Consider the following 17,013-nt stretch of genomic DNA (forward strand, 5'->3'; position numbering starts at 1 on the left):
CCCTTCTTCTAAGCTATCTCAACAGGCATGCATCAATTAGAAGAGCTATTTTTCTCAAGTTGGTGGGCAAAGGTGTGTTCCTAGGTTCCAATAAAAGTATTCGAACAGCTGGTTGATGTGAAGAACACAAGGCAAAAACAGGAATGAGCATACTTTTCCTGCTAACTCTTTCTGAAGTTCCATTTTACAAGAGGAAACCAAGGAAAAGATATACAGAAGTCTTTTCTGCTGGTTAGTGAAACAACGGACTATTTCTGGCTGCTATCAACACATTCCAACATTGGTAGAAATTGTCAATTCCAAGTAAACCCTCCATTTATGGACCAAATGAACAATTCCAGATCCCAATATTCAAATCTGCATCTCTCAGGTCCACTGCAGCTGATCAGTCTCCTGGCCAAAATACTTGATTATCTTCCACGTTTCCTTCAAGAGGAAAACACCTAGAGTTCTGCAGTTGAAATAAGCTTAATAACATCCCATACTTTTGAAAGTGCAATCCTCTTTGGAAACATAATCATTAAGCCATATGCATGTTCAGAGTCCCTTGGAAATGAACGTTTCTGTTGCTAATATTCATCCATTTCAGCCTGTTGTTGGAGGATCTGCTATTTTACATGAACATTTAGACTTGGAAAACCCACCAGAACTTCAGCAGGTAGTTAGGGAACAGACACATGCATCAGACTTGAATGCTGCCACCACCAGCTTGGCAAACTATCCTCTTTCATACAGCAAAAATTGCGACAGACAACTCCACAGATGGTAAACTAACACTGTAGCATCCTCATTCTCGTCAGGGATAAAGGCTCAACAAGGATAAATTTGGATGTTGACATCCAATGTGACTTGTCCAGTCTTAATAGGAAGCTCAGAAGTCTCTAAACCAGGGTTTTCCAAACTGTAGGTCTGGCCCCCAGTGGGGTCACAAGACAAGATTTTGGGGTTGCAAACTCCAAGGCAGCAATGGCTGTCGAGGAGAGCTCAGACTGAGTGCTAAAAAGCTTCGAGACCCCTTTAAATCCTCATATTTTTTTCTAATGTTGGGGAACAGAGGCCTGGTTCCTGCTGGAAAAAACACCTGTGAAAAAATTGTTGTTTTTTTTTTAAAACTGCAATTTAAACACCACTCACTCTGCTCAACCTCACTACCCCCCACCACCCGCTCAACAGCTGAAGGACATCGCCACCCCCCCCAAATTTTCAGTCTTGTGTCATGCAAAGTCTGGGGCATTAAAATGAGGTCACACCAGCAAAAGTTTGGGAAGCACTGCTTTGAACAGGTCGGTAATTTAGGGGGCTCTAAACATCTGGGCCTTTCCTGGAGTGGCTACCCATATCAGGATAAAAGTTACTCCGCCTAGTCCATGCTGAAAACAATAAGTAGGTGAACTAAACCCACTTCAGAATACAACCACATACTAGGTTATGTTTTAAATGACAGATGTGTACTTTATGAGAAAGCTCAAAGAATGATTCTCAATAGGCAATGGCTCTATTAAATGAATTTTGATTCACATCAGTTTCAATCTAAACAGAATCAAGATAGGTAATGCAGACAAGTTGAAAATTCATCTGCTGCAAAAAAGTCAGTTGCTTTGACTTAAGTAGGCAACTGTCTCAGAAGCAATTAATACAGCTCACAAGCTCCAATTAGTGGTTAAAGTATTTTAACCATTTGAGTGGAATGGATAACCAAGCGTTAGAGCTGGTATTGCTCAAGTTCCATACAAAATAGGCAGTCAATACTTTCAGGAGTTGTATAAGATTCGGAGTCTACCTCATTGTGCACTTGCTCACAAAGCATTAGGTGAATTTTTGAGAGAATGATGCTGCGATTACTGCCTTCCCACACAAGACTCTCCACAAGTAGGTTACAGTTTCTTTGGTAGGTGGATCCTCAGGCCTTTCCAAGTCTGAAAGAAATCATTATTGACTTTCCTGTAAGTGGAATTGCCTTCCAGGTGTAAGCTAGGTCACACCCTTCAAAATCCTGCTGAAAAAGATTGCTAAAACAGCATAAGTAATGGCTCAACTGCAGTCACTGCAACCTTAAACCAGAATTGAGGTCTACTAGAGTCTAGCATGCTTGACATATTTTGAGAAGTAGTTTACTTTCTCCTTTTTAAGATTATCACTCCCCAAACAGCCCTGCGTAGACTATGAAGGTAACTAAAAATGCTACACAAATGAAGATACGGTTAAACAGGGAAATGATTAACAAAAAAAGTCATATCTCAAATGTATTGCAAGGGAGATTGCCAGAACTCCAAAATGGCAGCAAGACAAAATAGCCAAAAAAATTTGCTTGAAGTATATAGAAGGGAGAAAATCTTGTAAAGCTATTAACAATGCAAACTCTCTCAAACTGACAACTTGCATTTATATAGCACCTTCAATATAACAAAAAGGTCCCAAGGTGCTTCATAGGAGTACTATCGAATAAAATTTGACACTAAGCTGCATAAGAAGATATTAGGATAGATGACCTAGATCTTGATCAGAGGTAGATTTTAAGGAGTGTATTAAGGGAGGAAAGTGTGAGATAGATAAGTGAAAAAGCTTACAGAGGGAATTCCAAAGCCTAGGACCAAAGCAGTTAAAGACATTGCCGCCAATGGTGATGATTAAAATCAGGATGCTCAAGGACAGAATTGGAAGAGCACACGTATCTCGGAGGGTTGTAAGAGATTACAGAAAAAGAGAGGAGCAAGGTCATGGTAATATTGAAAACAAGGATGAGAATTTTAAAATCATGGCATTGCTTAACCAGAGCTGTGTAGCTCAGCAAGCATAGGGCTGAGTTTGGATGACCTGAAGTATACAGAACGTACAATGTAGGAGGCTGGCTAGGGCCTCAAGTCTAATGTACATGTGGAAACTGACAGTATGCTTTTGGATGATGTCACCAAGAAGCAGCATGTAGATGAGAAATAGGAGGAGGCCAAGGATTTTTAGTAGGCACCAGAGGTAACTGTGTAGGAGTGGCAAGTAGAAGCCATTGCAGGTGATTCTAAAGTTACAAAGAAAGATATGAATGGAACCAGACAAGTGCAGTCCCAATCAGACGGACAACAGTGGAGAGGTATTAGAGGGAAGCGGTATGGTCAACTGTATCAAAGGCTGCAAACAGGTTATGAAAGGATAGTTTATCTATGTCATATAAGATGCCTTTTGTGCCTTTGATGAGCATAGTTTTGGTACGGTGGTAGGGACAGAAACCTGATTGGGGTGATTCAAATATGCAGTTCCTGGAAAGATGAGCATGGGTTTGAGAGGCAATAACAAGTTCAAGGGATGAGGACTGATCAAGCACAGAGAGGTCACGGGTTGATTCTTGAGGGGTGATGGCAGATTTGTAGGAATTAAAGGCAATGGCTAAAGAGAGCCAAAATGGCTGGTTTCAAGTTTCATTTGTATTAAGTTGGAATTTTTTTTTTGACTCATCCCAAGACTTAATACCCAATAAGCAGTTAAAAGTCAAGTCATGGTCATAAAAATAAGAGAAGTATAAAAGAAAAGATGGAGCATTACAATATAAATATGGAAATTGATGCTGTACTTGCTGATTGTCATCGAGCTGTAGCAAACAGAAGGGAAGAGGACCAAAGGTGGAGATCTTTACTGTTTGGGGATAGGAAATATATCACTGTTGCGACAGAGAGAGATTATGATTAGAATCGGGGGAGATCATTACAACAAGGGCTGGGTTTGTAGGGCATTGGAGTGGATAGAATGATCGACAGCATTAAAGGCAGCAAGAAGGCCATGCAGGTACAACAATCATAAAAGGGTGACGTTAGTGTCTTTGATAGAAGCAATGTCTGCTTTTGGCAGAGCAGAAATCAGATTAGTGTATGTCAGACCAGTAGGGCAGATGGACAAATTAGAACCTGAGAGGAAAGCAAGATTCAGCTATAATAAAGGGTTCAGTAGGGTTTTGGAGGAGCAGGATATTGACAGCTTTTTTGGAGGAGTTATAGATGAAGGAAGAGGATAGAAATAATGGTATTGATGAACAAGGGGTTCATCATATATAAGACTATAGTGAAAGAGTGAACGGAGGTAGAAACAAGGATTTTAGAAATGTCTCTACTCGGCAAGATATTTTTGGAGTAAAAAATAAATTTAGCTGGGGAAGGAATAGTAAATAATAGCATTTAAATGAAATCTTGTAGTGAGGTACCAGAGAAATCAGGTGCCAGGCACTTTAGATCTTATAAAATCTTTAAATCATATAACCTGCAGAGTCAGATGGCACCTTTCAGGAGAAACAGCAAGTGGTGACAGCCCATCTCAGAGCTAGTAGAGTGACACACTAAAAAGGGGGGAGGGGATTTTATGGGATCTGCAAGAGCAGAAAACATGACATGCGAAGTGACATAATTAGATAGGAGCTGAGATTTTGCTTTCCTGACGGCGGGTTCAGATGCAGATTAAGTCAGCGGCATGTGTGTGGTGGATTGGGCCTCATGCTGTCCCATATCTGTTTCCTGCTTGTGACACATTTGCATGCCATGAATACTCATTATGTTAAACCTTACTGTAATTAAGTCCTACCTTTATGACAAGGTCAGTAGCGCATGAGAATCTCATGGCACCTGGTTCACATTCATTTATAGGCGTGCAACAGTCAGCTTTATGTAGTTGTGTCTGAAGTCTGTTGTTTTCTTTGTTGAACTGTACGACTCAACAGAGGGGAGGGGAGCAGGAGAATGGCAGCTTGCATGGAACTCAAGACCAGCAAGGGTGAGTCAGTGGTGACGGGGAGTGTGGAGTGGGGTCAGGGGCATGGAGAAGTAGAAGACAGATCTAAGGAAGAGCAGAGGGTGCAGTAGGGGGTATGAAGGAGTGAAGTGGGAAGGGCCTGGCATCCTGGATGTGGTGGGGCCTAAAGAAAATGAAGGGCCTAAAGGGCTGTCAGTACTGTGCACATGTGGGTCCACCTCAGCGTGCTGGCTGGCAGAATCCTTTCAGGGCTTTGAGATCGCCTACAACATTTCACTTATCCCCACTGAGAGTGACCTTGGACAATGCCCTTTACAATGTATAGAAGGGAGGGCCAGCTGAGCCTGCAAGTTTAGGTAATGTCCCACAGAGAGGCGAGTACAACATTGGACACTAACATAAACATTCAATAAAGAGTGAACGCACAAACACAACAAAGAAATGTTCCTAACTTCCCTACAACCATCAATGCATGCCAACCTTAAGGTGTGCCAGTACGTTTAGCTCCCTAAGTTAGTCTGAACAAATAACAATGATACACACATGAATAAAGTGAAATCATTGTAACATGAAATATTCACAAGTGAGATTTAAATTTGAAAAACATCTGTGCCACATTTGTGCTCTCAATAAGTCTTACGTTAACTGCAATGGGGTTAGGCAGGAAAGTTGCGGGCGCGATGAAGAGCATCCCTGTTAGTCCAGGAGGCTCTTTTATAGCCCACCTGTAACTGCTGTATTATGAGCTGACAGCGGTTTTCACCACTGGAAAGCTTCCCCCTCCATGCGATCGCAGGTATTTTCCATGCATGCCACCGGCACTTCATGTGGGAACCAACAAAATGAAAGAGAGCGGAAGTGGTGCCCACTTGCTATTCCGCCATCGAGAATGGCACACCACAGTTAAAATTCCACTCTAAAAGTGCAGTAAACACCATTACACATGGCAGGTCAATGATTGGAAAGAATGGAATTTTGACAGGGATTAAAGAGGAAGTTCAGAAATGCTTGTCCCACAGGTAGAAAATGAAGTGCAAGTTTGCATGTCATGAAAGAAAGGAGTGAATAGGAAGGGTGATAAGTGTGCAATTTGAGAGAGTTCACCAATATCAGAGGCCCTCTGTGATATGTTTGAAGGGGTGGAAAGGATGTCAATGTGGAAAGGGAGGTCGAGGGGAAGATGGGCTGCAGGAAATCAGTGGAAGTAGAGAAGGGGAACTTGATATGGATGAGCCACTTAGTGAAGCAACTGAAGGAACAAGAGAAGAGATTTAAGTGATTAAAACAACTTAGGCCAAGGGCCTTGAAGACAAAATATGTAGAGTTATCTAGGGTATGGTGTTCAAATATGAATAAAAGAGTGGGATGAATGGGGAGATAGAACAAGGCAGACAATAACCGCACCATCACAGCAGAAATTCAGGTGAAGAATTTGGTAACAGTGGGGTAAGGCTGCTTGCACATCACATAGCTAATCAGTTTTGTTTGCGAGATTAGGGTGCCTTGGAAACAAGGCTTTCACAACTTGACAAAGAAAAAAAATTGCAGAGCTATAAGGAAAAGACAGGGGGAATGGAATTGACTTAGTTGCTCTTGCAGAAAGCTGGCACAAACACAGTGGGCCGAATGGCCTCCTTTGGTGCTGAAACCATTGTATGACTCTGGCCTGGAAACAGATAAAAAAAAGCTCGAGAGAGGTTTATGACCAGGCTGGTGAGATTGGTGGGGGGGGGCAGTGATGGGGGTACCAATCCTTTTATAGTCTATGTTACCTCTCAATTCATCAGTTCTCTTTTTTCTCCAGCCCATGGAGAAGTTTACACACAAAGGACCTATGGGCTAGACTAAGCTATGTATAAGTTTGCAGTAGAGACCAAGGAGCATTAACAAAGAATTGCATCTTATTATTTTTCTATTCAACGTGAGTTAAAAGTTCTATAATCAAATGAAATCAATTTTACATTTTTACTTTCAATAAATTTAATTAATGATTTATAGCCTAAAAAGCATGGTACAGTATTATATTTTTTCCACTAACGAAAGGGTTGACAAAGAAAATTGAGCCAATTCCAATGAGCAGATTTCAGTAACAATGATATTTCATTAAACCCCGGACAATTTTACTAGATAGTGTGAAAATGAAGACTTGCAAGAGTTCCTTTGTGCAGAGTAAGACAGCACTATCTGATAAACCCTGAAACTGTAATAATTTGTGTAGATTTAGTTAAAAAAAAGATTTTACATCCAATTTGCAAAACCAGAACTTGAAAAACACAAAAATTAATTAAATTGCTGGAAAATTTCCCATTTTAGCAACTTTTGCTTTGCAAAATGGTAAATGTGAATAAAGCCTGTGAATTCTGACTAATTCAGCACTAATGGATTTTACTCTGAACTATGATTTTGAACTCTGACCTCAGGAAGCAGCTAGATGTGTATCTATCATTCATGGGATGGTTGGTTGTATCCTTTGTTTCATATGCCTAAAGAAGCCTCTCCAAGTTGACCATATCTCAAATCAGTGCTGTGACTATAATTTCTCCAATTCAGTCCTTTTTTGAGCTTTTTCTGGTACCATGTCTCAGAGTAGCAGGTCTACAGGCAGCTGAAGAGAAAGATCTTTTGACCACAAATTGAGATTAACTTGGATTTCACACCCTGAAACTGAGGAAAGGGAGCACCCATGGGTCTCAAGCTTCTGATTTGGTAATAGCAGTTAGACAGCAGCCAGCATATATTGTTCTTAAAGCCATAACAAGGCATAGCTGTGAACAGCTGGTGGTTTGACCTTTATTCAGTATATATAGACAGACCATGGAACTGTAGCTTGGTTCTTTGTACAACTCCTTCTAGAAATGGCTTTGCAAGTTCCAAATAAAAAAAGGTTTAGTGGAATGATTGAGCCACTGGTGACTTTGGCTACATAACAAATTGTTAAAAGCAGCCATATTTCCTCAAGTCTGTGCTTCCTGTCTCAAAAGTTTGGCCAAATGCAAATGGCACATTATCAAGATGAAGGAACTAGCTTTGAATGTGGATAACCCAAATTGTTACTACAGAACTTGGTATAAAAATTTAATTACAAAAATGGCTGTGGCTGCACAGGAACAAAGAACAAATCTTATAACATGCTGAGATTTGTGCTCGCAGGTTAAAACAGCATTTAAAAAAAGTTTTTCACTTTAAGGAACAGAATGGAATGACAATCTAAGGAAGCAAATGACTACATAGGTATGAGAAAAGAAAGATTTCATTATGCTACCAACGGGACAAACATTCTGGAAAACATTCCATATGAAACTCAATAGCCCTGAAACCTCATCCAGAATACATAGGAGCAAACAAGAAACAAGAGGACTGTAACAGCTTTTGCACTGCAAGAACAAAATAATTTCAGAGAATTAAAATAGATTTATGGTCTCTTCATTACATTAGGTATGTTAGTCTTTATTACAAAGGGATTGGAGTAAAAGAGCAAAGAAGTCTTACTGCAATTGCATAGGGCCTTGGTGAGACCATACTTGGAGTGCTGTGTATAGTTTGAGTCTCCTTATCTAAGGAAGGATACACTTGTCTTCGAGGTGGTGCAACAAAGGTTCACCAGACTGATTCCTGGGATGAGGAGGCTATCCTTTGAGAAGAAAGTACAATCAGCCTATATTCCCTAGACTTTAGAAAAACGAGAGGCGATCTCATTTATATAAAATTCTTGGATGACTTGACAGGCTAGATGCTAGGAAGCTGTTTCATCTGGCTGAACAGTCAAGCACTGGGGTCACAATCTGAGATTAAGGGGTCAGGTATTTAGGGCTGAAATGAGAAGTTTCTTCACCCAGAAAATTATGAATCTTTCGAATTCTCTACATGAAAGCTGTGGATGCTCAGTTGTTAAGTACATTCAAGGCAAAGAACAATAGTTTTTTGGATCCAAAGGGAATCAAGGGATATGGGGATAATGTGGGAAGGTGGAATTGAGGTAGGAGATCAGCCATGATCTTATCGAATAGAAGAGCAGGCTCAAAAGGTCGAATGGCCCACTCCTGTTCCTATTTATGTTTTTTATGATTGCCCGATATAATATTCTGCAAATACAATCAGAGTTGAAGAGAATTTCTATTTTCAGATGTAATACAATTAAAGAAGTTGGCATTTTTGAAAATTAAAATCAAAGTGAAACAACTTCAAAATAGTCATAGTAGGCTTATTTTCTCAGATTCATCTCAGGATTTTGCCCAGGGACCCAGGAAACTTGCTGTAGCTGTGTAATAAAAATCAGTAATGTTTCCAGAGATAAACCTGACAGTTAGAGGCATTTGCAATAAATCTGCGAGTTAAATTAGAAAAAAATAATTCTCTCTGTGGCAGTTTTCATCAAGGATTCTGCAGTTCTAATGGGCTGGATTTAACATAGACCTTAAAAAAAAATCATCAACTTACCCTGAAACACACTAAGTTTGAAGTGCGATGAATTGCTATTTGATGAATAGTGGTTTACCACATAATTATATTTGAGAGATCAGGAATTTATTCTCACAAACTAAGATAGGACTTCCTGCTACACAACTACTTTTATAATTAGAAGGGAACACGCCAAAATATAAACTACTCTGTATAATTATTACATTTAATTTACTGTCATTTGATAGAATGTAGTTTTCAAGTGCATGCTGGGGATTGAGAAAACTGGTCAAATGGTGGATTAACCAGGGAACACAAAGTAAAAATGAAATTTGGTGGAACTTTCTATCCAAAGTTCAATATTGTTGTAAAGCTAATATGCTTTTGTGTCTCTTAAAGGAAGAGATTACATGACTTCAGGTTGGTGGGAGATTGGGGGAAGAGGTAGGGCATGGGTGTCAAGTCCTGGTGATCCAGGCATCACGAGTATGGGGTAGGCTTGAAGGATTGGCTGGTTTTTTCTTGCCAATCATTCCCATATGTTCATAATCAGGGAAAAGGCTGTTGAAAGAGACAGTAAAAAATGGGCTCCAGGGACATTTTGATGATTTTCTTAAGAAATTGAGGGATAGAGTAGGGGAAGTAGATTTATGATTAAAAGGTCAGCTTGTTTTAATTAATAGCCTTTTCTTATTCCTTATTAACTTTTATTTACATTATGCCACAGGTTGCACAGTAAACTGAAGTTACTGAATGAACAGAAGTGGATGCCTGTTGATTGCAAAGGATTTGGAACGTCAATATTTCTGATAAGCAAGTGAATCTCCACTGATCACTCATTCACTTGCATTCAACCTTGAAGATAGTGATTGCTGGCACTCCAACATGCTAATGCTGCTGAGTGGCAAGACTAGGGATGTCACCAGCAATGACCCATACAGCAAGTTTCCAATCTCAATTGTATTTCCATTTTTAGGGGAGATGTACAAGGCTGAGTAGAGGCTGGGTCAGATAGGGTAGGCAGGATGGGAACAATATCATAGAAAGCACAAAGCCAATCCAATTCATTGTTTTGCCCCTTCAATGGGAAATTACAGGTCCAGGAAGCTGTAACCTGCTTGTTCTCGTGATCAAGTAATAACAAATAATGATTGTGGGCTAGAGCTAGGAGTTGAAATAACAGAGAATAGACAAAATGTTTGCTCCAGAACAATGAATTTCATTCTTTGGTTAGTGAATGCTTGTCAAGTGCATAAAAATTCAAAATACACTCATGATATTCACTCCTATTAACTAAATGCAGTAACTCAAATTAAAGGGATATACAAAATAGATATACAAAACTCAGAAATCCCCGGGTGTAATTAACTTCAAGTTTTGCCTCAAGAACCACCTCCAACAGATTACGGTGCTTGTGGACCATGTGTGTGTTCTGCAGATAGCACCATTCAAGGCCACCTCACCAAAAATCATCCTCCTTCAAAATACCGTGAATAATCTGCCAGAAGCTTCAAATTCCCTCCTGTGTGTTAAATCAGTAGAAAAACAAATTTGATGCGCTGACATTTTGAGTTGAAAGTTTAATGATGATCATTAAGGTTAGAGAAATGAGGCTGGTCTTCAAAATTCCATACTATAATCATAAACTACACATGGTATAGCCTCCTGAACATTAGTGTACCACGAATGGATGTATTATGTAGGAGACATTTTCTACTACTGATGCATCAAGGCCAACATGCCAGTGCAGTACTGGGGGAATGCCACACTGTCAGAGTTGTCATCTTTCAGATGAGATGTTAAACCGAGGTCCCGTCTGCTCTCTCACATGGATGTAAAAGATCCCACAGCACTATTATGAAGAGTAGGGGAGTTATCCCCAGTATCCTGACCAATATTTGTCCCTCAATCAACATCACAAACAGATAATCTGGTCATTATCAGATTTCTGTTTATCGGAGTTTGTTTTGCACTAACTGGCTGCTGTGAATCCTGCACTACAACAGGGACTATACTTCAAAATTATATCATTTGTTATAAAGCACTTTGAGGCAACGGCCATGATATACACAATATAAATGCAAATCTTTCTCGTTTTTTTCCTTTTCTTTGAAAATATAAAGCAGAGCCTGTAATATTCTTGTTTCTATCAAATCCTAATGCTAAGCATTGATACTTACCCTGTTCTGCATACCATGTTTTCCAGTTACACAAGATGGTTGCAAGTCTTAGAGGTCCCACCAAAGTGGAAGACATACCTATAAGTATAGGCAACTAAGTTTCATCAGAATGAATTCTTCATAGAGCAGGGCTAATCACTGGGATCTATTTTTCTTTTCCAGCAAATGTTATTTAGACCTGGACATTTTGATGAAAGTTACCTTTATTATAACCCTACAGAGCTTGGCAGTGAAACTTCTAGGCAATCAGTAAATTATGTTGAATGTTCAAGCAGATAAAGCATTCACAAATCCTTTTATAAATTGGTCACTCATACTCCTGAAAGATAGATTACTTATTCAAAGAAAATATAGTTAATAGGAAAGATAAGCATTTTTCTTTATGGAAACAAACTAAATTGAAGTAACATTTCTTCACAAACACCATTTACATAATAAAATGAATGTTATATACATTTTTTTAAAACACTGTAATCTGGATTTATTGGTAACTGCTATCCACTGGAAATAACTACATGAAAAGTGGGAGTCAGTGAAAAATTTGTACACTATGTAAAGCACACAAAAAGAAACTTACATTGCCATCATTGTTACTGCAGAAACATCCCCTTACAACTTTGAGCATCTTGGAATGACATTACCAGAATATTCCCAAATACTTTGGAAAGTTCAGTAAGTTCCTTCCCTTATCTCATACACCCACCAACCCCAAAGTTACAGGGTTTCCATTCCTAACCGCAAACTGTTAACAGATTGGGTTTTGCTGTTGCTTTGTTTTTCCTCCCTACATGGTGTTTCAGGGGGTTTCTTTCTAAGAATTAACATACTAGAAAATAGTTATGAAGAGTCTTCAAAATCGTAATGCTCTAATACTACAAAGAGCAATGATCACAACAAGTGGAGGCATGTTTATTCAAAATAAATGGAAATCCTCAGTGGGACTAGCTCCCCACCTTGCAGTGAGCCCAGCAGCCCCCTCACAGCTGCAATCGTGAGTAGTTGGTGCAGGCAGTGTCCCCAGGCTGTCTCGCTCATGTTGAAGGACTGGAAGAGAAGGAAGTGATGCATGTATACACATAATTTCACACATATATGCTCTATATGTTGCAGCACACAAAATGTTGCTGTAGTACTTAAATGTGATGAGCAGAAAAAGGCAAGCAATGTAAACAAAGTCAATTGCTGATTTCAAAACTTCAGCAAACATCAGTCTCATCACTTCAAAACTTTGATGACCAATGAGAAGATTTCGTCAAAAGCAGATTAGTGGGTAATGATAAAATCCTATTTTGGATATGGAATACACAGCAGAGTTTATATAAAAATTCAAGGCAAAGAAAAATAAACATGGATTGTTTGGGACAGCCTTGAGACCAGAATGATGTGGTGGATAACTAGCATTGAAATACATTGATTTTTATTGGTTTTGATAATACAGGACCAATTTTCTTTGATGCATGTCGGGCATTTGTGAATATTCAAAATTCATGAAATTTTGTGCATATAACAGCCACAAAGCTGAATTATTAAGAAGAGTTGATTGTACCATCCCTCCAGCAGTTCCTTTCAGGGGTACGAAAGGTATAAGAAACTTCAAATTTCTTTTTCTCCAGTAAACAGTCAATAGAGTTGTACTTTTAGGATGTATACGAGAGTTTTTTTTAAGTTCATCAAGTGTTACCGGTTGAACAAGCCTGTGAATGTTCATAGGGAGTTAGAATTTCTCATTAGATTAACAGACTTTGATGGTTAAGATTTGTGAACCACAGGATTTAAAAACAAAATGAACATTGATATAAATGGCCAGATTGAGCAACAAATATTACAACAGGTTAGAAAACAATTCCTTGAGTATAAATAGTGTATTGGTTTAAATAAGAATTATACTGAACAATTCTAATTAAAGACTAACATAAGTGATAGGATATCATGACAAGGGGGAAAAATACTGCATTCAAAAGATGATCCTGGTTTTACAATGATCACAAAACGGCACCAATTGTCACTGCAAATACGGAAAAAAACGAATATTGGTAAATATTAACTATTTTTCACTTTATTTTACAAATTGCTATTAAGAGAAAGATAGAGCAGACCCACCTGTATATTCAAATAGTAAAGTCCTGCAGAGCGCTGCAGTGGGAGAGGGGGGGGGGTAAAGAAAAGAAAAACAGCTGTTACTTTTCAACAATTTTGTACCTAAAAGTCATTTGAAATACTAAAATCAAGAATTCAGGTTAAAATGAACTTTAAGCACCATGCGCACAAATCGAATATAAAAACCAGGCACAGTTATACCTTTTCACCTATCGAAACAAAACAGAGAAAAAAAACAACAAATAAATTTGAGTATAGTTATTCGCCGACATTTATCAATTAATCAGACAATTTTTCTATTCAAAATAAATTGAACCAATACGAAAAATACCCCAATAGTGAAACATAAAGGAATCGGACAAGGGCGACTTCTAGGATTAAAATCGGAAAAAAAACTAACAAATTAAAAAATAACGACTATAAAGCAACGTACTAATCTTGTGCATTAACAGGGTACAGCTAGAGGTCTGCTGAACCTGGCAGATCTGCTGCTTTAGACAAAATGGCGGTTCAGCAAATGTCTGCCTTATCATAAGTCACTTTATGCATCCAATAGTCCAGCCAAAAATATAGCTTCAAAAACACCTCAAAAAGAACTTTAAGTGACTACTGGTCAGGCGATTGCAATTATTCAGCTGTTTATAATCGTTACTTAAGAATAAATACAAAAAAAAGCTTCGAAAATGAGATTCTTTTTGGAGAAAATTAGAAAATACTAAATTGGGGGAAAAGCAAAAAATCATTCTCTCAAAATCGATCAAAAAATATTTATGCAGGTACTGTAGGCAAAGCTACTTGTAAAATAACATTCCTACAGTACAAATCTAAAGGTTATAATACAGTATTTAAGGGATTGCCACGCCCTAACAAAATTCTGCAATTTTTACCTCATTTCCAACATTAAACGACTGTTTTAGAAAAGCGATATCTATTTATCGGTCCTAAACTATGCTTTTCCTTGCATATATCAGAAATCTGTTCCTACTTGATTTTTGCCTTACACCCTAAGCCGCAATTTTTCTTGTTAAAAAACTCTACATTTTAGGCCTATATTAATGTTATGTTTGTAACTGAATTTACAAATGCATCCAAAACGGATATTAATTATAATTTAATTGAACGAAAATTAATTATGCTTTTTTCCAAAAATCAAGGTTTTTTTCCAGAAGTCATTCAAATAAAATACTGTAATAAAAAGTAATTTTCTTCCTCCTAATACTATGTTTTTTCATTAATCTGCTACAATAAACCCCCTATGAATTATTCTGAATATTTTCGGAAAAAAAAATCTTGAAACGTCAGCAGCAATGGAGCTAGTGAGTTGCATCAGGCTGCACAGTAAGGGTGCAAAAACAGTGAGGATCCGAAAAAGCCTGAAAAATTATCAATTAGTGAAAAATTACACTTCTTTTCGTACAGATAATCTACTTTATAGATCAAAAATCATAAACATGGCAAAAAGAAATTATTTTCGAACCCGAAAATAGCCTTTTTCCCCCTTCTTAAACCCTGATGCGGATGGCCCTGAGCATGCACTGTGACCACTACCAAAAGACTCTGATATAAAAAACAACTCACTCTGCCTGTAACCTCGTCGAGCTCCAACATTTCAAAGCCAAAAATCATTGAAAAGCATTTTCCCCACCTCGGAAAAGTCTACCTGGCAAATTCGAACCTTTTTTTGTTCCTGATTCGCCCCCCAGAAACCTTCCTACCTAAAATCCTTAGCACAACCTCTGAGCAATTGTAAAGGGTGAAAAAAAAGACTGCTCAGTTCCCCCTGCGCAACTTTCTACACTCAAATTGCACATATTCTAGGGCAGGGAAAAATCTGAAAAAAATTCAGTGTAAGCCTCTATGCCTAAGGAAAACATGTGCAAAGTCTCAAGTCTGGGGGATTTGTTGTTGAAGAATAAAAAATTTGTATTTGCATGTATTAAAATTGCGCCAAAGCTAACGTCTCTGACTGCCTTGTAACCTTGCCAAGTGGCTGCTATCCTGGTTAGTACAGTAAACTGCCGACCTAGATTTTCTTCCTCTGTAGCTCCTTGGCACAGGGTCAATTTTTAAACATCTGCTTTCTTTTTTCTCACCATATTTAGAAAATATGTGCAATCAAATGCTTACTTCAATGTTTTTGTTTTAATTTTTCTGATTTCCCCCCTCTAAAATGGTGTTAAAATAAGCAGTGGCACCATGCTGCTTGGTGAATCTGCTGCTGCCAATGCAAAACTACATTTTTTTTAATCAAGGGGAGACAGAGGAGGCTGAATGCACACCCTACCCCCTTTCACCCAAAGATTGAAAAACAAAATAACACAACACAAAACTACTAGAAGGTGTTGAACACCAAAGGATTTATGCAAGGTCAAAGAGAAACATTGCTCTTGCTGTACAATCACAAAATCATGTGTCAGGGTGAAATGCAATGGAGCTTTCATTTTTAAAGCTCTCCAACATAAAAAAACTCTGCATTTTCTTTCGTATATCCAATCGAACATTTTCAGAAATACAAGTTAGAACAGAGCCACGCAATTTTACATTCAACCAAAGGCAAACATACCAAAAACTAACACATTTGTGGGACTGATAGACAGTAATGGTCACCACAAGCCTATTTCTCAACAAATGAAACTGAACATCCAATTAGAAGATTGAAGTCTGAATATGCTGCCACTAAAGCAACCAACTGCTACATTTCTAAATCTGAGTTTATAGTTATCAGTTTTGTATTAATGTGTTGCATCATTTCTTGACACAATGCCATCTCCTCTCAATAGTTAACCTTATTTTTAAAAAGTAAGGTTTCCATGGTCAAAGCTCGCCTAACTCAGAAAGTCTTCTTTGTAAAAAGCGATTTATATTTTTCAACTCTATTTTGAAATAATTGTTGCACACAATGCAATAGTCACCAACCAAAATTGAAAGGAAGAGACAGCAAGTGACTTGTTCTGAAACTTGAGCCAGTATCACTTAGTCACTAGTCGCTCAGATTTGCATAAGGCAACTTGACCTCTAATTTTCAGTTTCTCCCAGAAAGTGAAGAAACATGTAATCTCCACTCTATTTTTCCCTACATCCCCTCACTCTTTCCAAGATGGCATGACTAAGCATAGAAGATTGCCTTTAGGAAACCAATTGTCCAGATTTATGCTCTACCATTCCGAGACACTGTTGTGGAGTACATTGTGCACTTGCTAACTGAAGCTTTGCCACTCCCATAGTTTTAAAACTAGCTCAGTTAAATTTATCCTGTATCTAATCAACAAATCTCAGTCATGCCCTTCACTGTCACCTTCTCCAATCCTTCATAACTAACCTTGCAGTTCTGAATGACATTTCCTACATACCCGATGCTGTCTAAAATATTCTAGGTAACAAAAGCTAGATGTGTACGCACCTATGTGACAATCTAAATGCAACAGGAATTGCCTCTTGCAGGAAGATGCAAAGTGAAAAGACCGATAATGGTTACATAAGACGGTGATCAGGGTAGAGGCCTGTTTTATAGGCACCCTGCCTCACTTGAAGAGCTTACTGCAGAATGGCACTTTTAACTGGTTGTCAAAGAATGTTTCTGAAGCAGGGTAGTCACTGCATTTCTAAACAG

At 38.4% G+C, this 17,013-nt stretch overlaps 1 long non-coding RNA gene across 3 annotated transcripts in view; it reads right to left on the bottom strand.

Annotated features, from left to right (window-relative positions):
• Window positions 1-15,387, bottom strand: part of LOC144671754 (uncharacterized) — a 33,428-nt gene extending 18,041 nt beyond the window's left edge. For 2 of the 3 annotated variants that reach the window (XR_013574003.1, XR_013574002.1), the window contains exons 1-3: window positions 14,982-15,387; window positions 13,407-13,439; window positions 12,260-12,350 (exon numbers count right to left, since the gene is read on the bottom strand). This is a non-coding gene — a long non-coding RNA (uncharacterized LOC144671754). Of the gene's footprint in view, window positions 1-11,491; window positions 12,351-13,406; window positions 13,440-14,981 lie in introns of those variants that run through there. The other variant, XR_013574001.1, reaches the window with a different exon arrangement.
• Between the last annotated feature and the right edge of the window lie 1,626 nt (window positions 15,388-17,013).

The sequence above is a fragment of the Cetorhinus maximus genome, chromosome 34 (assembly GCF_964194155.1).
Source record: "Cetorhinus maximus chromosome 34, sCetMax3.hap1.1, whole genome shotgun sequence".
Classification (NCBI taxonomy): Eukaryota; Metazoa; Chordata; class Chondrichthyes; order Lamniformes; family Cetorhinidae; genus Cetorhinus; species Cetorhinus maximus.